General features: G+C 37.1%; 1 protein-coding gene and 1 long non-coding RNA gene across 2 annotated transcripts in view; both read right to left on the bottom strand.

The window, feature by feature from the left end:
• Positions 1-27,686, bottom strand: part of SH3GL2 (SH3 domain containing GRB2 like 2, endophilin A1) — a 94,146-nt gene that overhangs the window by 39,481 nt on the left and 26,979 nt on the right. The gene's annotated exons all lie outside the window — the stretch shown is intronic.
• Positions 439-9,325, bottom strand: LOC108445789. Its single transcript, XR_001860765.1, has 2 exons — positions 8,632-9,325; positions 439-1,506 (listed from the first exon to the last, which is right to left on the bottom strand). It is a non-coding gene; the product is annotated as an uncharacterized LOC108445789 (long non-coding RNA).

Raw genomic sequence — 27,686 nt, 5'->3', positions numbered from 1 at the left:
ACCATAGGTTAATATAAAGTTTCAGAAACACAGTACATTTTTACTGATTTGTAAACTGAGGGTGCAACAAAAAAAGGGAGTTCTAGGGTGCAAAATTATGAGCATTGAAAAAAACCAAACCCAACCACCTTTTCAATACTGTTGCCTACTGTAAACCCTGGGAGATAAGACAGGTCCCTCAAATGAGCGAAGAGTGAACTTTTTCATAGTTTTTCTTAAAAGAGCACTAGTTATTTGAAGAAATGGTGAAGTCATGCCAACAAAGCTTCCTAAATCATGCAAACACTCTTATTCAAGAAAAGCAGGGGACAAATGCTTTATTTTAAAAATCTACCTGTCACCAATTTCTGTTAAAAAAAACCCCAACAAAATACTCCTAGATAGATCTAAGTTAGATCTAAGTTAGGATTGCACAGACAGAAGACAGTATTCATCATATAGACATTTTTACAATGTATTTAATAACCATTACTGGCACAGAATTCAACATAGATAGAATTTCATTGCAACAACTCAGAAGTAAAATGTGTCCTCATTCAAAATTTGTTTCACTCTTTTCTTACACTGGTACAGTTTTATGCTTTATAAATATTACTCTCTCAGAGAAGAAATATACTACTGATACAGCAGTATAAAGGCTTAGATCCACTATCCACACCACAAAACTGTGTTTTGTTTTTCTGCAAGCACTCTCAATGGCAGCTAAAGAGCACAGAATTAGCAGGTATGCTGTCAGCTATACACCCATCCTTTTTCACACAGCTTTCTCACCAGTGTTTGGATTTGAGGGATATTCTCTGAAGTACCATAATCCAGTCTTATACAAACAATCTCGCTCTCACTTCCCACACAAGTAACATTTCTTACTAGGCATGTCCAATTTATTATCAGGTCAGCCTCAACTGTTGCAGTTTTGTTTGGGAAGATGTCAGATAAGCCATGAGTCATAAGAGAGATATTATACAATGCTGTGAAAAAAAAACCAAACCCAAACCAGGATGAAGGAGAAAAAAAGAACAAAAATGCTCAGTCTCTGTGGATAACTTTTGCGGCATCTTGAAACAGTCTCAGTCCTGATACAAAATGGATCCTGAAATGATTTTTGTACACAAATTTTCCCACTGCTGAAGTAATTGTTGTCTGACCTCTTCTTACTCCAAGTAGAAGGTACAGGGTGTTTTTAAAAGGTAACTTTGTAGAAGATGCAAGATAGCAGGTACTATAAGAATATTTGACATTCAGCCCCATACATTTTCAGCTATAGGCAGCTCCCTTAGCTGTCCATACTGTACCACTAGCCTATGGTAAAATAATAATCCAATGTCCAGTGCTTGTCCAGTTGTGGAACTCTGTTCTTCCTCCTGAGCTTCCTCTGCAGGTTTTTTTACTGTCTACAGGTAGCTGTTTTGTTTTCAGCCATTCCACGTGCTTACATTTCCTTTCTTGGAATCCCATCTGCCGTGTACTGCAGACATTTCTCCCCCACCCTCTCAGAGGTCTCTCTCCCTAAAATAAATGGGTGAAAGAAAATAAAAATTAACTATCTGCCAGTGATCCCACCTACTGAAATACTTTACTAACTACAGTTCTGGTAAACAATCTATGTACAATAGAAATGACACTAGAGAAGCAGAAATCACAAACACTGAAGCTCCAAATATGCAATTCACTGCTCTGATGAGACAGAGGGGAATGCACTGAAGGATGCACTGGAATCCTCAGATTGGCTGGGCAGTCTGATCATGCTTATACATGATTTACATCAAATAGAGAGTTGCAAAGATGTGATAGAATGCTTTTTATCAAATCAGAGCTTAATATAGAGGTTTCATAGAGAAAGAATAATAAATTAACATAAAAACATACATATTAATTGTACATCTGAAACTTTTACATGTACAGTAGGCATCAAACATGCTGTAACCAGCAACCTTAGTTATGAATATTACGTCACTTTAGTTCTTTGCTTTACACATGAAATGTGTGCATAGAGGAAATTCAGGAAATCTACTGTAAGATGATAGTGAAAAATTTTAATACCTGTCTCAAATCTCAGCCAATCATCACTGCTGCATTCATTGCTTTGGCACATTATTTCAACTGTGGGTATTAGTTTCTCAGTCCCAATAGAGTCCAAAAGCAGGGACACCTTCCAATAGACCAGGCTTCTCAAAGCCCCATCCAATCTGGCCTTGAATTCTTCTAGGGATGGGGCATGCACAACTTCCCTGGCAGATCTGTGCCAGTGTCTTATCACCCTCACAGTAAAAGATGCCTTCCTAATAGCTAATATAAATCTATTCTTTTTCAGTTTGAAGCCATTCCCTCTTGTCCTGTCAGTGCATGCTCTTGTAAACAATCTCTCTCCACCTTTCTTGTAGCTCCCTTCAGTTACTTCAGTTACAATTAGGTCACCCCAAAGCCTTCTCTTCTCCAGGCAGCTAAATCCCAATTCTCTTAGTCTTCCCTCTTAGGAGAGGTGCTCCATCCTTCTAATCACCTTAGTGGCAGTCCTTCTACTGGTCCATGTCCTTCCTGTGCTGGGGACCCCACAGCTGGACACGGCACTCCAGGTGGGGTCTTGCCCTTGGTGAAACCTTGCTGGATGTCTCAAATCACCTCGCTGTCTTCCATGTGCCTTAGCACAGCTTCTAGGAGGATCTGTTCCAGGATCTTCCCAGGCACAGAGGGGAGGCTGACAGGTCAGTAGTTCCCAGGGTTCTCATATCTACCCTTTTTGAAGATGGGTACAATGCTTCCCTTTTTCCAGTCCCCTGGATTTTACCTGACTGCCACGACTTTTCAAATATCAGAAAGAGTGGCTGGGCAACTACATCAGCCAATTTCCTCAGGACTCTGGGATGCAGCTCATTGGGTCATTTATACTTATGTGTACTCAGGTTCCTCAGGTGATCATGAAGCTGACATTTAATTACAGTTGGGAGTACTTAGACCCCCCAGTCCCATCCTGCTGTCCGTCCCCTCAAGCAGTGTGAGAAGATAGGTTGCTGTTGAAGACTGAGGCAAAAAAATTTGTTGAGTACCTCAGCCTTCTCCTTATCCATAGTTATCAGTTTTCCAGCGTTTTTTATGAGGGTGGGTCACATTCTTTGACCTTCTTTTTCTGGTTAACATACCTGAAGAAGCTCTTTTTATTCTTTATGTCCCTTGCCAATTTCAGATTAGCATTGCCTTGGCCTTCCTTACCCCATCCCTACGCAACTGAACTTCATCTATACCCTTCCTAGGTTATGAGTCCTTGTTTCTGCTGTCTGCATTTGCTTCTCTTCCTTTAGTTTGACCAGCAGTTCCCTAGTCAGCCAAGCCAGTCTCTTGCCTTCTTTGCCAAATTTCTTGCTCCTGGGGATTGCCAGCTCTTGTGCTCAATGGAAGACTTCCTTAAAGATCTGCCAGCTCTGTTCTGCTCCCTTGTCCTTGAGGGCAGTTTCCCAGGGAATCCTATTGAGCATCTCCTTGAAGAGCTGGAAGTCTGCTTTTCTTAAGTTCAGAGGCCTAACTTTACTCCTTACCTGATTCACTTTCTTCAGGACTAGGGTATCTGACTCCCTAAGACACCTTCCTCCCTCTTTACAGGGGTACCATTACCAGGAATCTCTATTACAGTCTGTTCCTCAGAATAACTCAGTGTTTATTGAACTTTAAATTACATAATAAGGATGTACAACCTGCAATTGCTATTGTCAATTTTGCCAGCTACTACTGATAACAGGGAGATCTTATACTATGATATTCAAGATGATGATAGAGAAGATCTTATTTTCTTGGACAATACCACCACTGTGTGAAGCTCTATATTCATCATTTTAAAGAGAGCATACTTTGCTATTGTATGATGTCGATACTAGAGATATGTTAAAAGTTTTTATGTCTGAAGACTGTTCAGGAGGAACCATGCTCCAACTTAGTTTTGCAAGATGCTGTGTTTTTATCTGAGCAAAGCTAATCCTTCACTTGAAAAACTGTAGATATATCTCTGTACACATTTTAGCTTAAACTACATCAGCTACACAAACTTTGGTGTAGCTATGACTCAGAGAATATAATCTTTGAGCTTTTTTTCCTAACAAGCACACAGCTCTTTCCCCATTACAGATGGTGGTGGGTATTTTAACTCTTGGATGTGCCAGTGATTTATCTCAAGTTCACCACACTGCTAACATCTAACACTACTGAACGGAAAGGTTTTTTAGAACTTTGTAAGGCCTATGTATAGACTTTTAAGAGAGCAGCTATAAAATAAAAATTATAAACAGCAGTAGATGCTTAAATGTCATTCTGTAATAGACAACTAAAGACATATGCAGTGTCTCAAGCTAGGTTCAAGGACAGTTCTATAATACTTTTCAAACTTATAATGTCATTCTACAAATCTTGAACTGTCAGTAAAGTTACCAGTAATATTGTTTCCTAGAAATACAGCCTAAAATTTTACCTTTTCTGACTTATGAAATGAAAGGTAGATTTAGTGGAAAGTACAAGCAAAAAAACCCACATAGAACAGAACTGTAAAGGCAATAAAAACAATATCCAAAGCTGCAGAAAAAAAATACATATAAAGAAAAGCATCTAGTATCAAACAAATGAATTATGAAAATTAGAACAATCAAAACAAGAAAAACAGTGCAGAAAACAACTGACACAAAGCAAAAGAAATGTCAGTGCATACAGACATTTTTCAGCTATACAAATCTAAAATGAAAAAGGATAGCTCAAACTGCAATGTAAGCATGGAGCTGTGCAGCTCCTATTCACCAGCATTAAAAATACCAGTCCAGGTGGTTTGAACATGAGGAAGGATGGTCCCAGAGAATGTAGAAAATGACAGCTGTTGTTTTTTAGGTAGGGAGGCAATACAAGAAAAATCTCTGCTAGATTAAGAGATTATGTGCAATCATCTAGACTCTGTGATTTGCATCTCAGCTGAACTGGACAAGAGGGAAAATTTCTAGTACTTTCATTTGAAAGAGTATCTTTTTGGGGTGAACTGTACCTCTTTATAAATTGAAGGTCTCCAACTCACAGTTCAGTAAGAAGCTAAATCCACCTTTGTAACAGGCATCAAAATAGCTTGGGTAGTGAGAAAGGATTGGCTGGAATTCAGCTAGAGAAAAACAGCAACAGCTCCAAGCAGCCTGACCTGAGACCTGCAGCCCCAAGGACATGACCCAGTCACACCTGCCTACAGAAAGATGTGTTGCTCATACTTCCAGGAGAAACACAACACTTTCAAACTATGGGAGAGCTGCAGAGCTGGATCTTTCCCACTCTTCACACTCCAGTTTTCATTTGTGACTAAGTTAAGGTTTCCAGAGAGGCACCAGTGGAATTAAAATAATTCTATTAAGTAGAAAATAAATAGGAAACGTATGTGTTAACAGAGTTAGGAATAAGGGGTTTTGTTATTAAAAAAATCCCTAGATCTCTAGGATCATAGTCTTCAAAACACAAGGATCAGCATATTTTTGTGGTATTACAATAGTCACATACAACAGAGTATTTTTGGAGAAATGGAAATTATTTCATTTTTTAAACTTGGATCTAAAAGGAATAAATACAGTGTTAAAATGTTTTATAATGCACTTAACAGAACTCTTTTCCCTCTCTTAGTAACCACTTAAACCAAGATTCGAATTATTACTTTTCCTCAGTCTCACACTAACTGACACCTTTTTTTTCTGAGCAGAATCTAAAGCTACTGGACAAGGATTATATCCCAGGGAAATATTATATCTTGAATGGATTCAACTTTGTTTCAGCTTCAGATTAATGTCCATGTGCAGCAGCTGGCTGTATAACGGCAAGAAAAGATGTTTGTCATTATAACACTGTCTTTCTGCAGTACCAATGTTAGGAGTTTTGCATAGAGAAATTACCAAAGTAATTCCTGTAGCTGCACTGGATGTTCAAATAAACCACTACATAAAACATTTCTCCTTTTGAGTATGAAATTAAATTCATCTAGCTCTTCTCTTAAATATTTTGCTGTGGTTCTTCTCATGGTGGAAGAAATCTTTCTGGAAATAAAAACAATTTTGCAAGACCATGAACTGGAAAAGCATTTCAACATCTGCAGTCTTATCTTCATGTAAACACTCAGCAATGGTTTTAGCAACACATTTTGATTTTTTTATTTCAGAGACTTTCCGCAAGAGGAGTAATTATGCATGCAGTGGATGGGAAGTCTCTGGGTCAAAGAAACAAGTGTTATCTTTTGAAGGGACACAGAATGGAATGAACTAAGTTGTGCGAGAGTTCTCCAAGAAAAGGATTTCTCTGCTGTCAGTTCAAACCACAAGGAGAATCTCCCTCAATTAGTTAGTGTGGTAGACTTTTTTTTTTCTCTAAATCATCTTAGATTTTGCACTAAGTATAATTGTCCAACATTCCCTCTCTGATGGTATTTATTTGGTATTTTATGATGACAAGTCCCTGATTCAGTGTACTTTGCAGTAGGTTAGAAGCGTTCCTGTGCCTGTCATTTTTCCTCTGATCTTTCCCTTATTCTTTGTGGGTTTTTGCATTTATTGTGATGAGCAGTTAACTAGTAGGCTAATAGATACCAGTTCAACAGGTGCCCACTAGAATATACAAAACACAGCACACAGCTTGCAAATGAAAAGATGCCAACCCAGAGTTAATAGGCCATAAAACCTTCCCCCAGATTTTCTCCTTCACCTACTTGAAACCTCACAACTCTACTATAGATTTTGGACTATTTGCAATCCCAGAGTATGCTAGCAAGAAACTTTACATCATACAAATGTCCCAAAACAACTGACTGCTAACCCAATAAATAAGTCCAAAGCATGACCTATATAACAGGCCTTATCACCACGTGTCCTGCAGAAAGCACCAGCAAACTCTGCATCCGTTTGCAAGTCCATAGAGTTTCAGTTCGGAAAATAAACACTGTGGTCCCACTTTGCTACACTGATACAAAAAATTTACCAGTAAAGCAAAGGCCATAAAAAAACCTCCCTTCACCTACTGACAAGTAAAAAGATACCTTTGTAACAAAATGATGCAGTGCCTCCACACATCACACCTACCACCACCGCAGTTTTCTCATACTAGCATTCTGTTCCGAGTCTGAAGTGCCTAATGGCATTTTATTACTCAAAGATGAATAGCTTCAATTTCATTTATAAATATTAAGGTTAAAATTTGTTTGTGTATTTCGCCAACTAAATCTACAGTTGGATTAATTTTCCTGAATCATATTAGCTTTCATGAGAATGAATTGTCTAGTTGTTAGAATAAGTCTAGCAAACGCTGGCTTCCTTACCAGTTAACTCAGCCAGGATCAGTTCTATCAACAGGTAAAAAACATAAGGAGATCTATGTGAAAAAATGCAAAAGTGAACAATATATTTTGAATTCTGCAGTGTAAACAGAAGATTAGAATATGCTTCCTGCTAATACCAATCTGTTTGCATAGCAGAGAAACCTTGGATCTATATACAGTATTGCTGAATAAAAAACCCACAAAAAGTCGAGTTCATTAGCAAGCAATTTCAATTTATGAAACTGGCCCAGAGGGAACATAACTTGAAAAACAGTGCTCTCATTCTGTAAATGTTGAATCAGGTTATTGATATGACTGTACATTAACATATCATGCAAAACAAATTCATGTCACAAATAGCCTGGAAATTATTCTATAATACCTGACTCCATTTCTAACAAAGAACAGGCAAAACCCTGCACTGAATAATAATATTTTTGACACAGCAGAACACACAGTCCCAGAGATGTTATTAAATGAAACACATTAGAAATAACACTTCATTATTATTTAACTGAAAACTTACATAAATCGTCAGAGAAACTGTTTTTTTCCAGGGCCATAAATTCCTGGACTGGTAACAGCTGAAGTTTGTTTGTAAGATGCTATGTCACTCAGTGTTCACAGCAACATTCCTGGGAGTTAAAAGACTAATTCCCTGTAGAGGGTCAGTTTTGTTTTAAAGCAGGATATCAGACTGCTTTGCAGCAGACCAGGAGCATCACTTTTAGCTCCACCTACACAATTCATCTTGATACGAGCTGGTGACTTACAGATCAGACTATGTTATCCTCATTTACCAGTACTGAGTTATTTAAGCACCTTTAGACAGGTCATTTAATTACCTTAAAAACTCAATAACAGATCATATGTCATTCTAGGTTACATTAATTGGTTTGTTTTACCCTCTTTAGAGAACCCAAAATCACTCCTTAACACAGCTTTCCCGAAGCAATTTCTTCAAACATGTAAGCTTCAATTCAACTTATAAGAACAATTTTCCATATTTTTTTCCTGTACACTCTGTAAATTAATATTGCTTTTACAGCAATGGAAGAATTAAAACCTTTGTGTTTTCCTGAAGTACAAAATCAGAAACATAACTCAAATTTGTTCCTACCACTGTCTGAAAAAGAGAAGTAACTATGATCACATTATATACGGAATGTACTCTGCTTACAGAGACCCACTGTGACTGCTGATGACATAAAAGCTGAGACAGACAAGTCTTTGTTTCCTTATAGTATAAACTTTTAGTCTTAATTCATCTTTTCTTTATAACACATAGATTTTTGCTTCAATGAACTTTCAGTCCTTGTTCTCACCTTTTAAAAATCTTCTGACTTAGATAATGGTGATGCTGAACTCTCAGCCCTACAGATGTTTTAAATTCTGCTTTGTTTTCTGGAAGAAGTATCTGCTTTTTCATAGGCTCTCTAGCATAGCACTGAGCAGAGCGCTTTAATCAATTGCAGAGTGCTTTCAAGCTCTGGTGCCTATTTGGCACTGTCCTGAGATAGTGATTTGACAGTCGGCTATTTCTCAGCTTCGCTACTGCAATTCAGTATTTGCAAGGCTCAGAGGGACTTCCATAAGCTCCAGTTACACATAATACAGCTCATCAGCTCCTCACCAGGAACAGTAAGTCAGCTCTGTTCTCTCTCTTCTGCTGAAGTTTTGAACTATATTTAAGACGAAATCATTGTCTTGTGATATTGTCAGTGATGGAGGTCCCATATCTCCCTCACAACTTTTCATGGTTTCATGGGAGTCGTACATGTCACAATGAAATAGGTTATCTGAAAAAACAAATAGAATCCAGTGAGCTGTGACAGCTCTTGGTCTAGAGCTCTACACATTGCAAAACCAAAATGTGGCCCATTGAGGCTGAAAATAAATCCACCAGGCCTGTATCTCATGGGATGCATCCGTATGCAGTGCAGTGCAATGCTGCACATGTAGATACAAAGCAGAGAGAGTAGGTGGGCATTGGGAGTCTTTGAAGCAAACGTTGTCCAAGGACAGATGCTTCACACCTTCAAAACAGTGAGAAAGCAGGCACAGATAACCAGAAGTCAATTTTGAGTTTTGAGGACCCTTATTTTATCAACAATTTTCCACTGCTCTTAGGTAAATCACTACTAAAAATACATCTTTTTCACATGTAGTCTTAGAATCATAGACTCAATTGGGTCGGAAAGACCTCAAATATCTCCATCAAGTCCAAACCAGTTAACCTGGCCCTGCCAAGTCCAGCACTAAACCATGTCCCTAAGTGCCACATCCACATGATTTTTGAACACTTCTGGGGATGGTGATTCAACCCAGTCAGTCTTTTTCAATGACTGATCATCCTCTCTGTAACAGAGTTTTTCCTAATATTTAATCCAAACCTATTCTGGTGCTACTCGAGGCTGTTTCCTCTTGCCCAGTTGCTGTTTGCCTGGGAGAAGAGGCCGACCCTCACCTCACCACACCCTCTTTTCACGCAGTTCTAGACAGCAATAAGGTTTCCCCTGAGCCTCCTTTCCTCCAGGCTATCCTCCAGGCTAAACACTCCTAGCTCCCACAGCCGCTCCTCACAGGGCTTGAGCTACAGACCCTTCACCAGCTTCATTGCCTTTTTTTGCCCTGAATTATTCAGATAAGATAACATGGGACTGCTCTGTGCAGCACACTGCATGTCTCTATACAGACATGCAACTTCAACATTATCACTTGTGCTATGAAAAAGGTTCACCAATCTTTAAACAGAGGTCATTACCTGATCATTAATAAGTCATTTGTGTTTTAAATTTACTGTGTGGCTTTGTTGTAAGCATTCAAGGAGGTAGAATTTGAAAGAAGTATTTCACACAAGAGTTAAAATACTGATAAATTCTTCCAAAATAAGGAATTCTTCCAAAATAAGGCATTCCTAAGCAGTTATAAAATAAATAAAAAAAAAAAAAAGGAAAATTCCACTATCCTTTCAGAACTACAGGATATTTTGCATTATCATGCTAGAATCGCTACCAGAGAACTATACTGACTTCCTGTCAGTAAATATAATTTATTTATGAGCAGATTTTTTTCCACTGCTGTATCCCAGCATTGTTTTAGGCTGTTTAAAAAGCTTCCTGAGCCATTCTGAAATACTCAGGAAAATGTCAGAGCATTTTATTTCAATAAATTAGCTGAAAACAACAACAACAAAATCTAGGCTAAAAAACAGCCAACTAATAAAAAACCCCTATGCTATTCCTTTCAAGGAATAATGAACTCTTTACCACCACAAAACATAGGATCTCAATATATTCCTGTACTTACCCTTTTCTACATTTTGCCCTCCAGATTAATGTTCTTTTTGGCTTATGAGACAGGTTTCTTTTATGCTGGTTCAGCCGGGTTTATAGGTAAAAAAAAAAAAAAAGACCACCTTCAAATCCAAGGGACGGTCTTGTAAATGAAAAAATGAAACACAGAACTTCATCTTAGTTTTTCAGAAAAGACACACCCAAAGTGGGTAGTCTTGACAAAATGCTGTTTTGGAAGTGATCCCTCTATCACAGGTAGATTTAGACACAGGCTGCCACTGACTTTCTGGTATGTGCAAATGCCAAAGAGAAAGAAACAGAGTAGTCACATCGGCCACAGTTCAAAACAAAACCAGCTATCACCTTTTAGAGTAAACATAATGCAGTCCATGCTCACCTTCTGTAGGAACCCAGAGCGCCGAGAATATTTCTCTGCCTGTTTTTAAGGGTTCTTACCCCCCTGAACAACACTGTTTTAGCTTCAAACCTTGGAAAAAATTACCAACAGTCAGACAACAACTAGAAAATACAGTGGTGTGAATTAGGTGATAGACTACTATGTAAGATTGCCACAGGGTGAAAAATTTAGAGGTTTTAGGCTTCTCTTTATAGTAAATGGATAAGGGTAAAAAATATCAAAATGGAGGATTGTTGTTGTTCTCTAAACCTTCTTCTCCTTCTTCTACTACTCCATGTTCTGCAGTAAAAGTAGTTTGGATTGATTGGATAGAAAATTCCGCAGTTCCTAGTTGTGTTACTGAATAATTGGTAAGAAAGTGAAAATAATGTACGTTTTTAGTAACTATTGGTTAAAATATCTTTAAAAGGCTGTGTAAATCTTGATAATTGCTCTCACTCCTACATTTCCTCCTTCTGTGCTGTACCTGGGTCACGCTAGTGGCTCAGTTCCTCTGATAAGACTTAATAAACAACTATCTAGAAGCATTGAAACTACAAAAGACGTCTCACTTTATCTTTGAAACTCCTTGCAAAGACTTTCAGCAAATTCTCTCCCATCAGGAGAGACTCGATTTATGGCACGGTGAAGTGTCACCTTCCACATGCTCAAATACTGTATGCCTTAGAGAAGATTTTCTTTGAATACAGAAATTACTGATCTGTCTTGAAGGTGTGAAGTCAAACACACCAGAACAACTGACATGATTATGTCCAAATTCAGCAAAGTAAGGGTTATTACATTATTTAATATGCCAGCTGCACCACTGATATAATCTGATTAGTCAGTTTGCTCACACTCTTATATGAGATACAAACATGCAGCATGTAACTGGCCTGTGTGGTGCATGAGAATGTTCTGGGCTGATCACAAGAAGTTCTCCTGGGACCAGATTTATCTCTTCTCTTAATTTGTACAAATGAACAAAAATGAAAAGAAAACTCTAGTGGAAGATGCTGGATCACAAGCAGGATTTTCACCTCTGTGATTCTTTGCAATAGAGATCATTTTGACTAGGCCAAAAGAGAAGATGGTACTGACAGTTCTTGGACAGCAGCACCCTAAAGTGCCAGGCTCTTCCTCACTTCCCTAGGGGAAAAGCTGCCATGCCCAATCTGTCACCTCACTACCTAATCTGAAATGCCCCAGTGAACCTTTCCCAAATTCTTCCTGCCTCCCTGTCTGGAATTTCCCAGGTGTTTTGCTTAGCACACATAACTTCATTAAATGTCATAGTCCACAGTGCATTATCACCCTGTCCCCTGCCTTCCAAGCCTGTTTCTGGGGACCAGGGCAAATGCCCCACTAGTCTCCCTCTAAGCAGTCAGGGTCACCATGCACAGACTCAAGGACAGGAGACTCCAGGTCTCTGCTACCTCAACAGAGCAAGAATAGAACCTCTTCACACTGGTTTCCCTGAGAAGCAGGGGCCATCAGATCCTTAAAAGGGAGGATGGTTTCTACACTAACCTCCTCCTGCCATTTGAAAGCCAATGTAATATTTATGTTCAAGTACAGAGGTCATTGCCTGTCAAAACAGCACAGTTTACACAAAACATCACACTGCTGTCAGGGCAGCTTGATATGTACACCTGTAAAAATACAGGTACTAGTGAGCTAACTGTTAACTTCTTGTTAGCTGTGTACTAATGCGGAGGAACTCCCACATTTACCAGAAATCCAGACGTATAAACAACATACAAAGCAAGTAGTTTATGTAAGTTGCTCTTTCTTGATCAGAAAATGGTTTGAATATTGAGCAAGTGGATCTAAGATGCTGTAAAATTATTAAGGTGCTATTGCCTGGATACAATTTTTTCTTATTTCATTCCCAAGTAACTTTATAAAAAAACCTAGGTTAGCTTTGTTCTAGTTGTCCAACTGAAAAGTGAAAATTCCTTAACATTCAGAGAAGTAATGTAGCAGTTGTCTTAACTTGAAGACACATATTTATTGATTTGATATATGTACCTAAAATAATAAATTAAATATTTTAAATTTATATTAATATGTAAATTTATAACACTATGTAACCATAATTAATGTATCTTTAATAATAAATTGTATTTCTAATGAGTACAACCTACAATTATTTCTGAAATACTGTCTCTATATTTATTGCTAAAACACTGTCTATGTAACTGTATTTTAGAGATATAAAAGCAGATAAACTAAGCCAAATGCATAAAATTGTTTTAGAGATAAGGAATGCTTTATAGACACATTCAAAAATACAAGACATGGCACAATTAGACTTACTAAGTAACTTTAATTTAGCTCCTAATATGCTCTCTGCATATATCACTAAAATATGTAAACATTTACTATTTTTTCACTCATTACAGTTTCATTATCATTTTCTTATTCACTATATAGAATGAGCAGTATTAATTTTAAAAACTCATATCTTTTACTTTGTTTCAGCTCTACTGTGCAATCTGTATAGAATTGTCTTACAACAAAACCATGACATGCATAAAGATTAAATTCTTCATAACGTCCTTTCCCATCATATTAATTAATACCTGAGTGCTACAAAACCATGTTTGAATTTATTTTGACAAAAACTCTGTAGAAAACCCTATTTTTTTAATGTTTGCTAAATAAGTTCTGATATTCTTTTAATCTGGTATTTATAGATTGACAAGAATACATGATCATAAGCACCTTTGCTGTATGTACAAAGCTTAAACCCTGCTCACAAAAAATTTTTTTGCAATACAGCAGCAACAGGGGCTTCAGAGTTTCACTCAGACATTTCTAACTGCATTGCTGAATACAGAAGGTGCTCAAGAGAATATCACTCCTTTAAATATTGCTTGGGTGAGCTCCACATGTCCTCAGGGAAAACATGTCTTCAGAAAACATGTTGTATTTTAATTCTGAAATACTTAAAGGTAGGTATCACAATTATTCCAAATGACTGCAGTGAGAATTATGCAGTTAAAGATCAGTACAACTCAGATGGGGTTAAAAAAGGTGTATCTCCCAAGTAAGTTAAAAAAAAAAGTCTATTTACTTGTTTTACAAATTCACCAGTGCTAAGTACAAAGGATGATCAAGAGCAGAAAACAGAGGCAGAAAAAGAAGAAAAACAGAAAAACAGAAAAAGAAGAAAAATAAAGGGAGGAAATAAAGAAAAGTAAGCAGAATGTGAAAAAAAAAACTGAAAAGAGAAAGAAATAAAAAGAATAATCCACAAAACATGCACTGTTTAATAGATCTTGCTTGCACAACAGTGTCTTTATCCACTGTTTGATGGAACAAGCATAGCAGTGACAACTAATTTCCTGAATTGCAGCTTGCAGCTAATTTGTTGTGTGACCTAGAAAAAGTAGTCTTTAATGAAGTCATAAGTAATTTTACCATACACAGTAACACTTCATTCAGTCACATGCAGTATACGTCCAGCCACACAGCAACAGACCTTGTACCGCACCCCCAAGAGTGAAGGTTGTCATGGCTACTGCTACTTCAAAAGTCTTGACTTCTTATGACTAACATTTTATGTTTAAAAATAGTATTATGACAAAATATAAGAGATAAAAAATACATCTTTGGGCATGGTGCTATGAAAATGCAGTAAAAACATGGCTCCTTTTTTTTTATCTAAGCCATTTACAGTCATACGATATAAAAGAAAAAACTTACTTGGATTATTTTTCCAGACATCTAACAAAAGCACTTCTTAATGTCCTTAAAAAGACACAATTTCTAAAATCATGATGGAACACAGGACAATTAATATCCATTTTTCATAAAATGCCCTCCAAATTGAAGGATTATCACAATTAAAATAGTTGTCACTGAACAATCTGGTTGTGGTAACAATTTGTTACACAAACAAGCTCATCTGATTCATTATTTTTTTAATGACATGCTGAGACTTTATGAGTTTGTGAAAATCTTGCTTAATTAAGAGCCACAATATCACGACTGAAATAAAGCTAAAGGAAAAAAAGAAAAACCAGAAAAAAGAAAAAAAGGGGAAAAAAAAATTATTTTCCACAACTATTTTCCTTTCACTTCATAGAATGGGAGTATTTTATTCTATTTTTGGCATGAGGACTCAGCTCTGCTTACGCAAGATGAGTCATGGGGATGTCTCCCTGATGAAACTGCCGATTTTGGAGCCTTCATTACCTTTAAATGGAATATGTAAAAGCTTGCAACTCACTACAGCATTGAGGTACATCACTCTATCCTAGGTCTTGACCCTAATTTACCTTCAACTTATGTCAATGCACATTTCTTCCTCTTACAGATATTATTAGGGCATACATAGTAAAAAGAGGGTTTAGAATCTGAGAGTTCAATTGCCAGCTGAAGTTCTGTGAGACTATATCTCTCTTGAAATCAATTTAAGTTGTATTGTTTCTGCATCAGTTGAACTCTGATGGAATCTCAGCTGGAGAGAATCTAAACCCACTTTTTTGGTTAGGCTGGTTACTATTTATGCCATTTTATTCTTGTCCTTGCTGAAACTATCCCTTGCCTCACCTGCTGAAGATGTCGTCTGCAGAATGAGTAAGGGCTGTGCAGAAGCATCTCTGTGAATTTTGGGGGTCTATCTTTGAGTATTAAAGGAAAGGTGAAGTCCTTTCTTCTCTTCTTCCTGGTCTGCAGTGAGTTTTCCAAACCAACATCAAAAGGATTATCCAGCTGTACGAAGAGTCTGTCTAAATATGAGGCCGCAGTATTTATAACATTTAATGGGATTTTAAACTAACTTAGTTATAATTATTTAAACCAAATCAAAACAACCCTTTCTTAAAAAAGAATATGTTCCAGAAACATTGTGGATCTGTGACTATACATGTATATAATTTGCAGCAAGTTTATAAAAATAATTATTACTTAATGGATGTACAGCATAAAACTACCAATCCTTGAAATATATTAGGATATTATGGCTACTAGACATCTGCAATAAAATCATTATCTTTGTTAGAAAGATACCGAACATCAACATGCAGAAAGCCAGAGAGATACTACTCAAAAAAGAAGATGGACATTTTGAGCTGAAAACATATCACCTGAGGTCAAGATTTTGTTGAATTTCGTAGATGCATGTTGGACTTTACAGGAGGGTCTACCAGAACCATCTAACTTCAGCATTAAAGGGCCGAAAAGCAAGCTACACTTCTGAATATGATTAATGATATGATTAATAGAATGATTAATCTGATAATGCAGTATGCTTTTTAAAAAATGTTTGTACTAGTTGCTTTTTTAAGCTGGAGGGACTTGACACTATTCCATGCAGAAGCTATGTTTCCTTTCTTGTTCTGTTTTTTTTCTGGTTTAAGGAACAATGCCCTAAAACACAGAAAAAGATACATACTAAATAAAGGTGCAGCAAAGCTCTATTTCTTTATTGGTTTAAGACTCTTAGCATCTTATATCTCAATAAATTTTAATATTTAACACATTTTAATTTCTGATCAGGATGTTGCAGTTACTGACTATATCAAGAGGGCAGCGTGTTCAGCATGCATCTAGCTTCAGATTGATCAGCTTTAATAAAAGCTAACTTTTTAAATTTTCCTCATACAAACGGCAAATGAATACCCTAAGACCTAACTTCAACTGCCACTCCTGACTTTGGATGGAGGCTAGGGGTACAAAGCAAAGCTGATTTTTGACCTCTAATGTTCTTCACAACTTCAACAGCACCAATCCAGGTTCATTCATTATCTTGAATGATCATTTGATGTTTGCTACTCACATCAGTGCAAAATACTATTGAAAGACCATAACAGTGAGTTTAAGCATTACTTTGTAAGAATATAAAGCACAGGAAGTGAGTGATACATCAGAGGAGGAAGAGCACAGCAGAGAAACTGCATCCAGACACCCCATGGGAATACTGAGATGGGAACTTAGGCCTCCAAATACTGGATTTGCCTTTACTGCAGTTACCCTTGGCAACGGCAGTGTGACTGTGCAGCTCCGTCAGGGAGAGTTACTGCACTGCAATATCCCATTAGATGGTCTGGCTTGGGTGCTACTGAAGAGTACAATATGAGTTACCTGGTCCCAAATGTCCTATTGCAGCCTTAAAATCTTAGTTGCTGTTTAAATCTGCTAAGAATATATCAACATAGAGAAATGGTTAGTCTCAGGATATTACCAGAAAGAAACATGAACAAGGCACTCAAAACCAAACCCACATCTTTGGGACACAAAAGATAACCCAGACACCCACCATGTAACAGATAAGAGGAATTTGCATCTTAATTAGCTGAGAATGTCTTGAAGAGGAGGCACCATCAACAAAACAGTTTTTCTTTCCAGATGTAACTAATCTGGACAAAAATTAGTCAGTTCATACTGGCCATTGTTGGTAATAAAGCTGTGGGCAGGTCTGCACTTACTTCATGAAATGTGCATTTTCTTGCTATATACACAACTACATTATTTTCTATTAAAAATGCCAAGAATTCAACTCAGGCAAACTGTCTCAGAAAGAGATTATTTTGGCCATGGTCCCCTTCCTCATCAGAGGAAAAATCCCACCACAAAGCAAAGTGGTGCAGCAGCTGGAACTCATGGCCAGGAGCAGAAGTTAGCAACCTGCAGCCCAGGCAAACTGCTGTCCTCATTTAAATCCAGAGTCAGCTTCGAGGATGCTGACTGCTGAGTTTTCACACGGTCAGCATCTGAAATACATATTAAAATGTGTCCTGGCCATCTAGGTAAGTCATCTGCAGCCTGCAGGTGAAGGGCATTGTGCTTTGCAGCTGCAGAGGGACCTTGTACTTACACTGGTCTTATATAGCTCCCAAGGATGTCTTGCTGAAAGGAGATCTGATGTCATCACCTCCTCTCTGAAGGATGAATGACCAAATATCAACTCACCTATTCCATAGTTATTCTTTCTTAATGGCTCCAGAAAGAAATACGCCATTCATCATAGTAGCCAGCCATAATGGAAGCCAGTGCTTGAAGTACAACTGTAATTCATTTACAAAATATAATACAACACCACACCAGAAGATATTCTTTCCATATCTACTCACTTGCATTTAAAAGATGACACTTTTCACATTTCCCATAAATTTCCTTTTATTCTGGAGTAACATACTCAAAATACAGTGCAATAGAGGAAAAATGAACACTCTAAGGACACAAGGTGTAGCGCCAAGATGCAAAAAAGCACCACTTACTAATCCTCAAAGTTCTTCAGAAGATAGGTATTTTATTTCTGAAAAGAAACAGATGAAATCTTTCTTCTAAAGACAGATCCAAAAGAAACAAATACTTATCAAGTCTCCCTGTCTGCATAACATTAGCTACATACCATGCTCTCCTGTGATATTCCATGTGATAAATTACTCAACTGACTAGTTTTGGAATATTTAGTCTCTTTAAAAGTACAAATTTAGTTTCTGCTAACAGGTGCTGATACTGTCCAGTGATCTGAAGAAACCTAGACACAGTCTTTAATCACACAGCATTATGTCTTCATCATAAGGTAATTCCTATGATCATAGTCTGTCATTACTATTCTCAAGTGGCACAAAACAATCTGTAAGGGTGGTGGACATTACTCATGTTGAATTTCAAAGAGACTGATTTCTTAATGAGTTCTCAGTGCCACCTATTAGTTAATTTCAAACTCACTGATCCAGTTCATGATCATAAAGGAAAAAAAACAGAGAAAAGAGAGTGGTCCTTCTGCTACTTTTGAATGGTTATTTTTAGAAAGTTTTACGGTAGGAACCAGCTTCTTAAGTTGTAAGTATTACAAAGAATCATCCAAGTTGGAGATATTGTATTGCTTCTGTTTGTTAGGGATGATACATGAATAATCAAATGTAAGGTCAGGCATGTTATTTTTTTAAAGCAGGTAGGGAGATAACTGGATGTCAAGAACCATCCATTGCTCTGGTTCTGTCAGGGATATGAAGTTTCACAAAGTACATTTCCTTCTTGCAAGATACTTCTTAGGATTATATTTACTGAGTGATTAAATTAAATAAATGTGAAAACTATTGCAGAATTTTATTAGCAGCTTGATGTTCTTAACACAAGCTGTTCACTTACACCCAACGTCTGTTTATTTGGAAGGGAACAAGTGGTTTTGGACATTTTAGCAGGGGTTTTGACTAATACAGATGTAAGTAGCTATGAGATAATCACACCTCCGCTTGTATTCTTATGTCTGTCCCATTCCTCTGAAAACAGGTTTTATCAGGCCCACAGTGGTCTTTAAATAAAACTTCTGTTAGAGTGATCCTGTCTGGTGCTAAGTTTATGCAGCTTAACTGAAACAGTGATAAATGTGCAGGTGTCTATGTGATTATGACATCAGTATCAGAACGGAACACCTCAATTTTTTAGCAAAATCTGAAATTAGTAGCAGTACTTCCCTCTCTTTCTCCACATACAATCTTTTTAAACGGAAGGTTGAAACATTGTTAGCAACATCAATTCCCTGTTAAGGTCTTCTCAAGTCCAGGAGGGTAAAACTAACATGCTAGTAATCTTTATGTCATTGACCTATTCTGTTTTTTAACTCTACAGATGAAACTGTAAGAGCAGTAACTACGTAAGAAGCATTTTCTCTGCCTGCACATCAGTAGCAATGTATATTAGGTATAATATATTATAACATGTATATTAGGTTTTTCTACAAACACAGAAATGGATCTGAGTAATGCTGTGTCCAAAATCCTGAGAGAGCTCTGCATGACCCATTTTCCCACTAAAAGCATTAAAAAAACAGCTTTTGATTTTACTCATTTAAAATCCACATCCCATACAAATAAATACTTGCACAGGAGAGCCAAGTAAATTGCCTATGCCTTTGCCTCAGTTTCCTCATCTGTGAAAAGAGATAAAAATCTTTGAAACACTGTCACAGGAGTCACTATAAGAGAAAAGTGCTATTGCTCTACAAAAGAGTATTTGTTCAATTAAATCTCTGTCTTGGGGTGACTTTATGATGTGCATCCCATATTGCTGCCCTATGCCCAGAAATTAATTCTTTTGACTTTCTATGCCTTTAAACTGAGCCTGAGAGGAGGAAGGAAAAACTGAGCAAAACTTTTTCAAAGCAGTTTGCAGCTTGTTCAAGGTCACACACAGATAGTGACTGTTTTTTTCCAGTTGCAGCAGGGGAGTGAGGAAGCACCCGGCTTGCTGCTTCCCCATCAGCTTCTGGCCAGTTTCAGCTTCTTTTTCTCCGAAGGGAGACTGAGAGTTGAATTTTTTCCTTCCCTGGAATGCCGGATTTTTTCCCTTTTACTGTGGACTGCTTCAATATCAGAGCACATCAGGAGGACTTTCCACCGGGTACAGAGGGCCTGGCCCTGGACCAAGCCCCAGCTCCGAGGAGACCAAAGGGAGGACTCGAACACTTTCCCAGGTTTTTTCTCTACAGTGAAAGATTTTATCATTTAGCATTATTTTCTTTTTCCCGTGTGTTTGTTAAATAAATAGTTTTTATCTCCTTCACTTTCCTTCGAGGAAAATTTATTTTTTCCCAAACCTGGTGGGGGAGGGTGGTTGCGCCTTCTCTCAGAGGATATATTTCTAAATTTGGCCAAACCAGCACAATCTCCCAGTCTCCTTTAATGCTATCTTCTCTACATGTTTCTCCTCATTTTTTAAAAACAGCTTTTACAAAAATGATTGCACATGATTTCTAGAATTTTTCATCCACAAATGTTCACAGAAACAGTGGAAAATGCAGGGAGCTCCTTAATGTAAAGCAAAACTTGAGTGAAGTTAAGACTAACCAGACCCTATGCTACACACTTTCCTCTCAGAAAAAGAGGAAAAGCTGTTGAGTTCTACTTTTGAGGCCTTGCTACACCAGCATGATAAAGAGCATAGGATTGATACATAAACTCCTTGCTTGACTGTTTAGAGTACCTTTTAGGTCACAGGATCTGGACACACTGATGCATATTCTGTAAACTGACTTCCCTCCTTGTCCCACTCTCCTGCTCCTATACTGCAGCAGATGTCTCCAGAACATGTTTGACCCGATTGCTCTAAATACACAGAGTTAACTGTAACCAGCTGGCCTAGGGCATAGTCGTCATTTAAATACTGTTGTGAGGAAGCCAAAACATGACACTTCCTTACCCCCACCCCCAATCCTCCTTTTCTTACAGCTCTTACTACTAAAACCTGCTTGCTTTACCCCTACAGATGCCAGCAGGCCCTAGTGTCCTGTGAAATGAATTGTTTATGATGTTTTGCTGAAAAGGAAAATGTACTGATTCACTCATCTGGAGACCACTTGAAGCTCCATTAACACCCACATGCACCAGGGCGAGCTCAATTTTCAGCCTTGTTCTTCTTCCCGTGTTTCACCTTCCACCTGCAGCCAGGGTTCTGTTCCATTTGCAGCTTTTCAAACCCTCAGAGAATGTTTAAGGGAAGGGAAGGGAATACAGAATAACATTTTCAGTAACCATGCACATCCATGGTTTATGTTAGGTTTTTAATTATAACACTAACACTTAAGACCCTTTGGAGAGTCTTGGTTAGCATTACATTAAAATTTGGCATGTAATTACATGGCAGTAAAATAACTCGAGCAAGAGATGTTAAAAATGTTGACTCGCTGTCCTCCCCTCAGTCCCTAGACAAATCTTCCAAATTCAATCTGGAGAAACCAGGTAGGACAACATCACATTGCATAGCCATGCTCCCAGTCACTCAAAAGATCACTTGTTCATTTGTAAGATCTGATTCAGAAATAAGGTATAATATTCCCATTTTGGTGACTGAAAGACTGCTAAGAAAAACAGGAGGCATGGATGATGGACATTGCTAGCCTTAAGAAGAATTCTCCCGTTTTCTGAATGAGTGTTGTAGATCCTGCTAAGAGAAGTGGTACAATAAATCCACCACCACAAGAGAGATGACAGTCCCAAGGTGAATATGAGATCAAAACTTCTTACTGCATGGAAGGCATGAAGCATTGACTGATTCAGACAGATGAGTGTCAAGTTTTTTAACCCCTGTTCTTCTAAGTTATAAGCAAGGTGCTCAGCTACGAAATTGCCTAAAGCCTAGGATTCAGCTGGTTGTCTATGAAAACAGAACCAAAGTCACTAACAGACTAGTCACAAAACTAAAGACTAGATGAGACAAGGTTTTAAAAGCCAGTAAAATTTTGCAGGCATTCTGGCCCAGGAGTAAGCAGAATAGGATTTTTCAGGATTTAAATTTTGGAATTTGAGGGACAGATTTCAGCTAAATCTGGTTTCAGATCCAGCCATAAGGGCAAATGGCCTTTAAAAGGGTAACATTACTGCATGTCCATATGTACTGGAGAAAAGAATCTCCCTGAATTTATCAAAATAAGCCTGACATTTTTAAGTTAAAAACTCACTGCATTTAGGATGCCAAAAACATCCAAACTATAAAAGACAATTTTAGCTACCTTACAAAGTAAAACTACAACTGCATTGTAAGCATCTCCTAACACTGACATGCAGCACCTTCACAAAACTTAGTTAGTCAAAAAGCATATTATATAGAGAATTTCAAGATCCTTCCATACACTCAGAGAATGGTAAAGCTGCACAGGAATAAAAATGGCTTTTAAGTTAATGATCTGTTATCCTTGATGTGCCCCAAATGGAAATTAACAGATGGCTCTTTCATTACACCAATGCCTGAGCACAAAGCTCTTCAGTCAAAGAAAATAAGACTGACCTTACTCTAAGAAGTACCCAAACATCAACAATCAGGCAACTGTGGCTGACTTGTCTTCTGACTGGAGGAAGCAAAAGTGACATAATTCCACCCAAAAGCAGCGATGACCTGTTGTCCAAGACCAGCGCCAATGGCATCCAAGCAGACCAGGAAACCAGCCGAGTGATTGAGACAGGGTTTTTCTGTTCTTATTCCTCAATACAGAAACATCTAAAGTATCTATTACTTCACGTCCCATTGGATTTATATTATAAAGCATTGTGTATTACCAAATTTCTATGAAACCCTAAATTTTTAGTTAAACCTTATGCTTAAGTGGACAATTTTCTCCTATAAGCAGTTTGAAAGCAGAATTTTTACCATCTGAGAAAGAATTACAAACATTTAACCCTTGAAATGAAAAATAAAACTGTTTAAGAAGATTCATTGCTATCAGGCCATGATAATGTATCTTTTATCGAGAAAGTCAGACTAAAGAAATAGTATAATATGCAGATGAGTGTAAGATACAGGCATGACTAGGCGAGATAATTTACTTTAAGTAACCCAAAGGTAAGTATAATCAGAATGACTCATTATAAATGTAAATACAGACCTAAATGTCTCCCAGCTAGCAGCTGTTGTCTGCTTAATTTAGCAGCTAACAAAAAAACTTGATAGCTTTTAGCGAGACAAAGCTTGCTAGCTTGTAGTGAGACAATTATTTACTGTGGGTTCCAACATTTTTATTTATTTTGTATTTGTTGAAATACTGCAATCAGCCAAGCAACAAACTCCATATCACTGTCACTTTCTCTGTAACACATTTTTATTTTCTTTGATAAAATTCTAAAAGTCTCAAAACCACACTATTTTAGTAAAAAAAAAAGTAATTACTTCATAACAAGTGATGGATCCTCTGATACAACTTACAAATGTGGTAAGCCATGTTCCCTCTTAACAGAGCAGCTACGGCAAAAAGTTTCTCATTGTAGAGCATAGAGATTTATTCTGGAGTATCCATAATGTTTCAAACTTTTTCCTCCTTTTTCTTAATTCAAAATAAACCTTTACCAAAGTCTCTAAATGGTAGAAAGTCTGGACCTCAAAGGAGGCTAGAAAAGACTGTATGAGATGATACTAGGATGTTTTGCATTTGTAAACTTGACACCACTGCATTAAAATGTCTATTTCTTCCTTGATTTTCAATTATGATTCATGTCTGAACAAAAAGCCCAAGGAAAAGACCATGTCTTCATTGCCTCTTAGAAACAAAAACAAAACAAACCAACCAAAGAGAAAAACAAAAAACAAACAAACAAAAAAAACCCCAACCAAACCTCCAAAATTTAAAAATTCTGCATAAAAAGCCCAAAAGGTTCTTCCGTAGTTCTCAGGAGCAACAAGGAAGCTCAAGATGCATACATTTAGTTGTGTAAGCAATTTAATTACTTAGCCAGCAGATATACCTTGTTGCACTCACTAGTGTTTTCATGTATCACCACATTACCTTTCATAATGACGAATTTCATTAGTATTACTTCTGCCTATGCTTTTCTTCACAGAAAGTGGTGACAGACTCATTTTGGAGGTACGGTGGATGACACCCATGTATCAGTGTGAATAGTATTTCAAGATGAATGATTGACATCCTTCTTATTTTCCAAGTGGGAAAGTGAGGGAAAAGATGGATGATTTGGTTTGCTCTTGGACATAACAGTCATGTGCATGCCATTAATAGATTCTGATATTAAGTGCTGAAAAGAAGTTTTCCCATTAGCTGAGGCTCTTTGTTACCTATGTCTCCAACAAATACAGGTAGCTCATGGCAGATTTCAAATCATTCCATTCAGGCAATTTAAATAATTTCATACTCAAAATAACACTACATCCCTTCAAAATACCTGGATTCCAACAATCAAACATGTTTCCAAGTATTGGAATATCCTTGATCTGAGTATGGGAATGTAAAAATGACAAATATACACATTGATTTTGTGACTTAAACCCAAAACCACTGTGTAAAAAAAAAAATGGGCTAGTCTCTTTTTATGTCTCTTTTTCTGTAAATGTGCAGAAGATAAGTGCAGAAATTACAGGATGGCAGACATTGAAAGACATCTACATTACACACTATTTCAGCAGCTATTATGTTTTAGGAAAGCAGAGATGACACAGTCATTACTTTTCTGCATATATTGAGAAACAAATCAGCAGCAAGGAAAAGAAAATACAGCAAGATACTATGTCACAAAAGTGGTGTTTCTACCACTTCACCAGATGATTTAAACTCAGAGCTGCTGGCTCTCAGCTGAATAAAGTGTCCACAGTTTTTCTCAGTTACTAACCAGGCAAGGTTTTACTGAAGCAAATTGATCTGTTTCCCATATAAAGACTGAAAAAAGACACAAAAAAATTTACAAAGAGAAAAACAGATGTTTTACTAGTACTTTATTCAAAGGATTCATTAAGAAGTAACATTCACATAATTTTCAAAGTATCACCTTCATCTTCCTATGTCTTGGATTCAATAGAATAGTAGGCTTGAGGAATGAAGCTAGTTTTATCGTCTAATAATTATCTTAAAATGTTCTTATTAGCATCAAATCATATATAGTCAAAATACATTATCTTACCCATACTTCACCCTTTTCTAGGCAGAAAACTCAAAAAAGGTATTATGGTGTCCTTAAGAAATAAGATCTAAGAGCCTCACCCAGCACCTCCTTCTCTGGAAGGCTCTTTAAGCAAAGTTAACTCACAGCATAACAGACCATACCCATTTTCACACAACTGCAGTACAACATGAGAGCTTAGCCCATAGAGGGAAAAATACATCAGAAATACATCCCCCAGAGTTAAATTCCCCAAAATTTTCTTGGCGCACTTTTTTATATTTAATAAAAGAACTTAAAGTTTTACTTAAGAGGCTGACAGTTCTTGTAAAAGTGAAGTTTACATTATAGTTTTACTTTTAGGAAAAATAAACATAAGCAGAAATGGAGTTTTACTGCAAGCATGTCAACTCTGCTTGTTTAATCCCATTTACCAGCTCGACTGAAGATGGACTGTGAATTAATTTCCGGAGAAGATCACTAACCCTGCACTAAGTGAAAAAAACCAGAATCCCCGCACCCCACCCCCAAAAATCCAAAATAGAATCTCTATCCAAATGCTGAGGGGAAAAAAAAACCTGAAAACAACCAATCTTTCTTGAAGACTGTTGGTTTTTTGTCTGTAAGAGACACATCCCAAGCTCTATAATCATCATGTATTCTTATCAAGAAAAGAACACAAACTGTACTATTGTAAAGTGGAAAACCTGTATGGGTCATCATCTTCTAACTTCTCCTCTGGCTATGCTTTTAATCAAGATGAAACACAAACCCGAATCCTAGAAAATAAGAAGGGGAAAGATCCTCTTGTGGCCCTGATTTATATGCAGGTTAAAAATTTAATAGAGTGGAAGAGTAAGACTTTACCAATAACTAGAAGTCATCACTATCTGATAAGGGATTGACATGCGACATACAAAGTTCCAGGTGTAAGACATGATTTTGAAGCTGCATTGAGAAATCTAAAATGAAGACCGACCAGGGGAAAAATCCTTTCAAGAAATTAAAAGACAGGAGCCCAGAAATACTAAAAAAAGCCATTCTAAAGGAATGTTGTTTCAAATTGCATATCTCTTATAGAGATATGAGATGGTTGGAGAAATGTTTTAATTACACATATAGTAGGTTTCACAGACTCAAAAACAAAAATATAAGAAGTTTATACATTTTTAAGTCTAGAAAGCATGCAAAATTGCTCCAAAATGTGGACTTTCCCCAAAAAGTATGCTGTAATTTAAAAAAGAATAATAGAAATTATTTGGAGATGATGTTCCCTTTTGATACCAGTTGACACAGAGAACCAGAGAGGGAATGACATCTTTAAGATGTCAGTTTTCCAGGGACTTTGCTTTGGCTAGTTGCAGAGATTTCAAAATTTATCTTTTCTTTTTTCTTATTTTCTTTTTTTTTCTCCTTTTTTTCTTTTTTCTTTTTTCCAAATAAGCATGATTTTAAAGGGTATTTTCTTAAAAAAAAAAAAAATTAAAGATCTATGCAGATGACATGTAAAGAAAAGCTCTCAGGATAATCATAACACACCAAAATTAGAAGGCAGTTGAATCAACTTTACCTATTTGACCCAGATCATTAAACTGAAAATGAATTTTTCCAGTACTGTGAGACATATCACAGTTTTTCAATTTCCTTTTCACTGGCATGGATAATCTTCAGGAAGCTTCAGCCGAACACATGCTTGTTCCAGAAGCTGCAGCAGTTAAATAACAAGCTAAGACAGCTGGGTTCAATTTAGGTTGCGGATTACACATACAGTCAAAAAGATAACCACTGTTAGGCTGGTGAAAGCCAGAACTGCTGCCATTACTGAACTCCGTTGCTACATCCAGCTTTTTTTCTATTTAGAACATTAAGGAAATATTTCTAAAGGCTACTATTTTCCAGTGGGGGGAGGGGGGGAAGACACTAATTTCCTAAACAATGACAATTATTTATCAAAAATAAATACTATTCCTAAGGCCCCAGATTAATATAAATTAAGGAGATTAAGAGCACAGAAATTTGGCATTTTCAACTTTTTATAGAGCATACATTGTCTATGTTTTGCTCTGTAACTGACTTGCCATTTTGCATGTAAAATCTTTGTACATGGGGGATAGACTTCATGAAGGAACTATTGTTATAGTCAATGGTATAATTTTTTTTCTTATTTAGCTAAAAAATTCATTCTGGTAGGAAATAGAAGGTTTACTTGAGGGTGGGTATAGCATCCAAATCTATGTACTTTCATTTTCCAGCTCTCTCAATTTCAGCGTCTATCTAGTCCTTTCCTGTGGTGGCCGGTTAGCCTGTGGTACAAGGTACAAAGAGCTCTCGGTAGGACAGTCCCCGGTACG

This window comes from Corvus brachyrhynchos, unplaced genomic scaffold (assembly GCF_000691975.1).
Source record: "Corvus brachyrhynchos isolate BGI_N302 unplaced genomic scaffold, ASM69197v1 scaffold93, whole genome shotgun sequence".
Taxonomy (NCBI): Eukaryota; Metazoa; Chordata; class Aves; order Passeriformes; family Corvidae; genus Corvus; species Corvus brachyrhynchos.
This window is presented reverse-complemented; position numbering and strand designations above follow the sequence as displayed.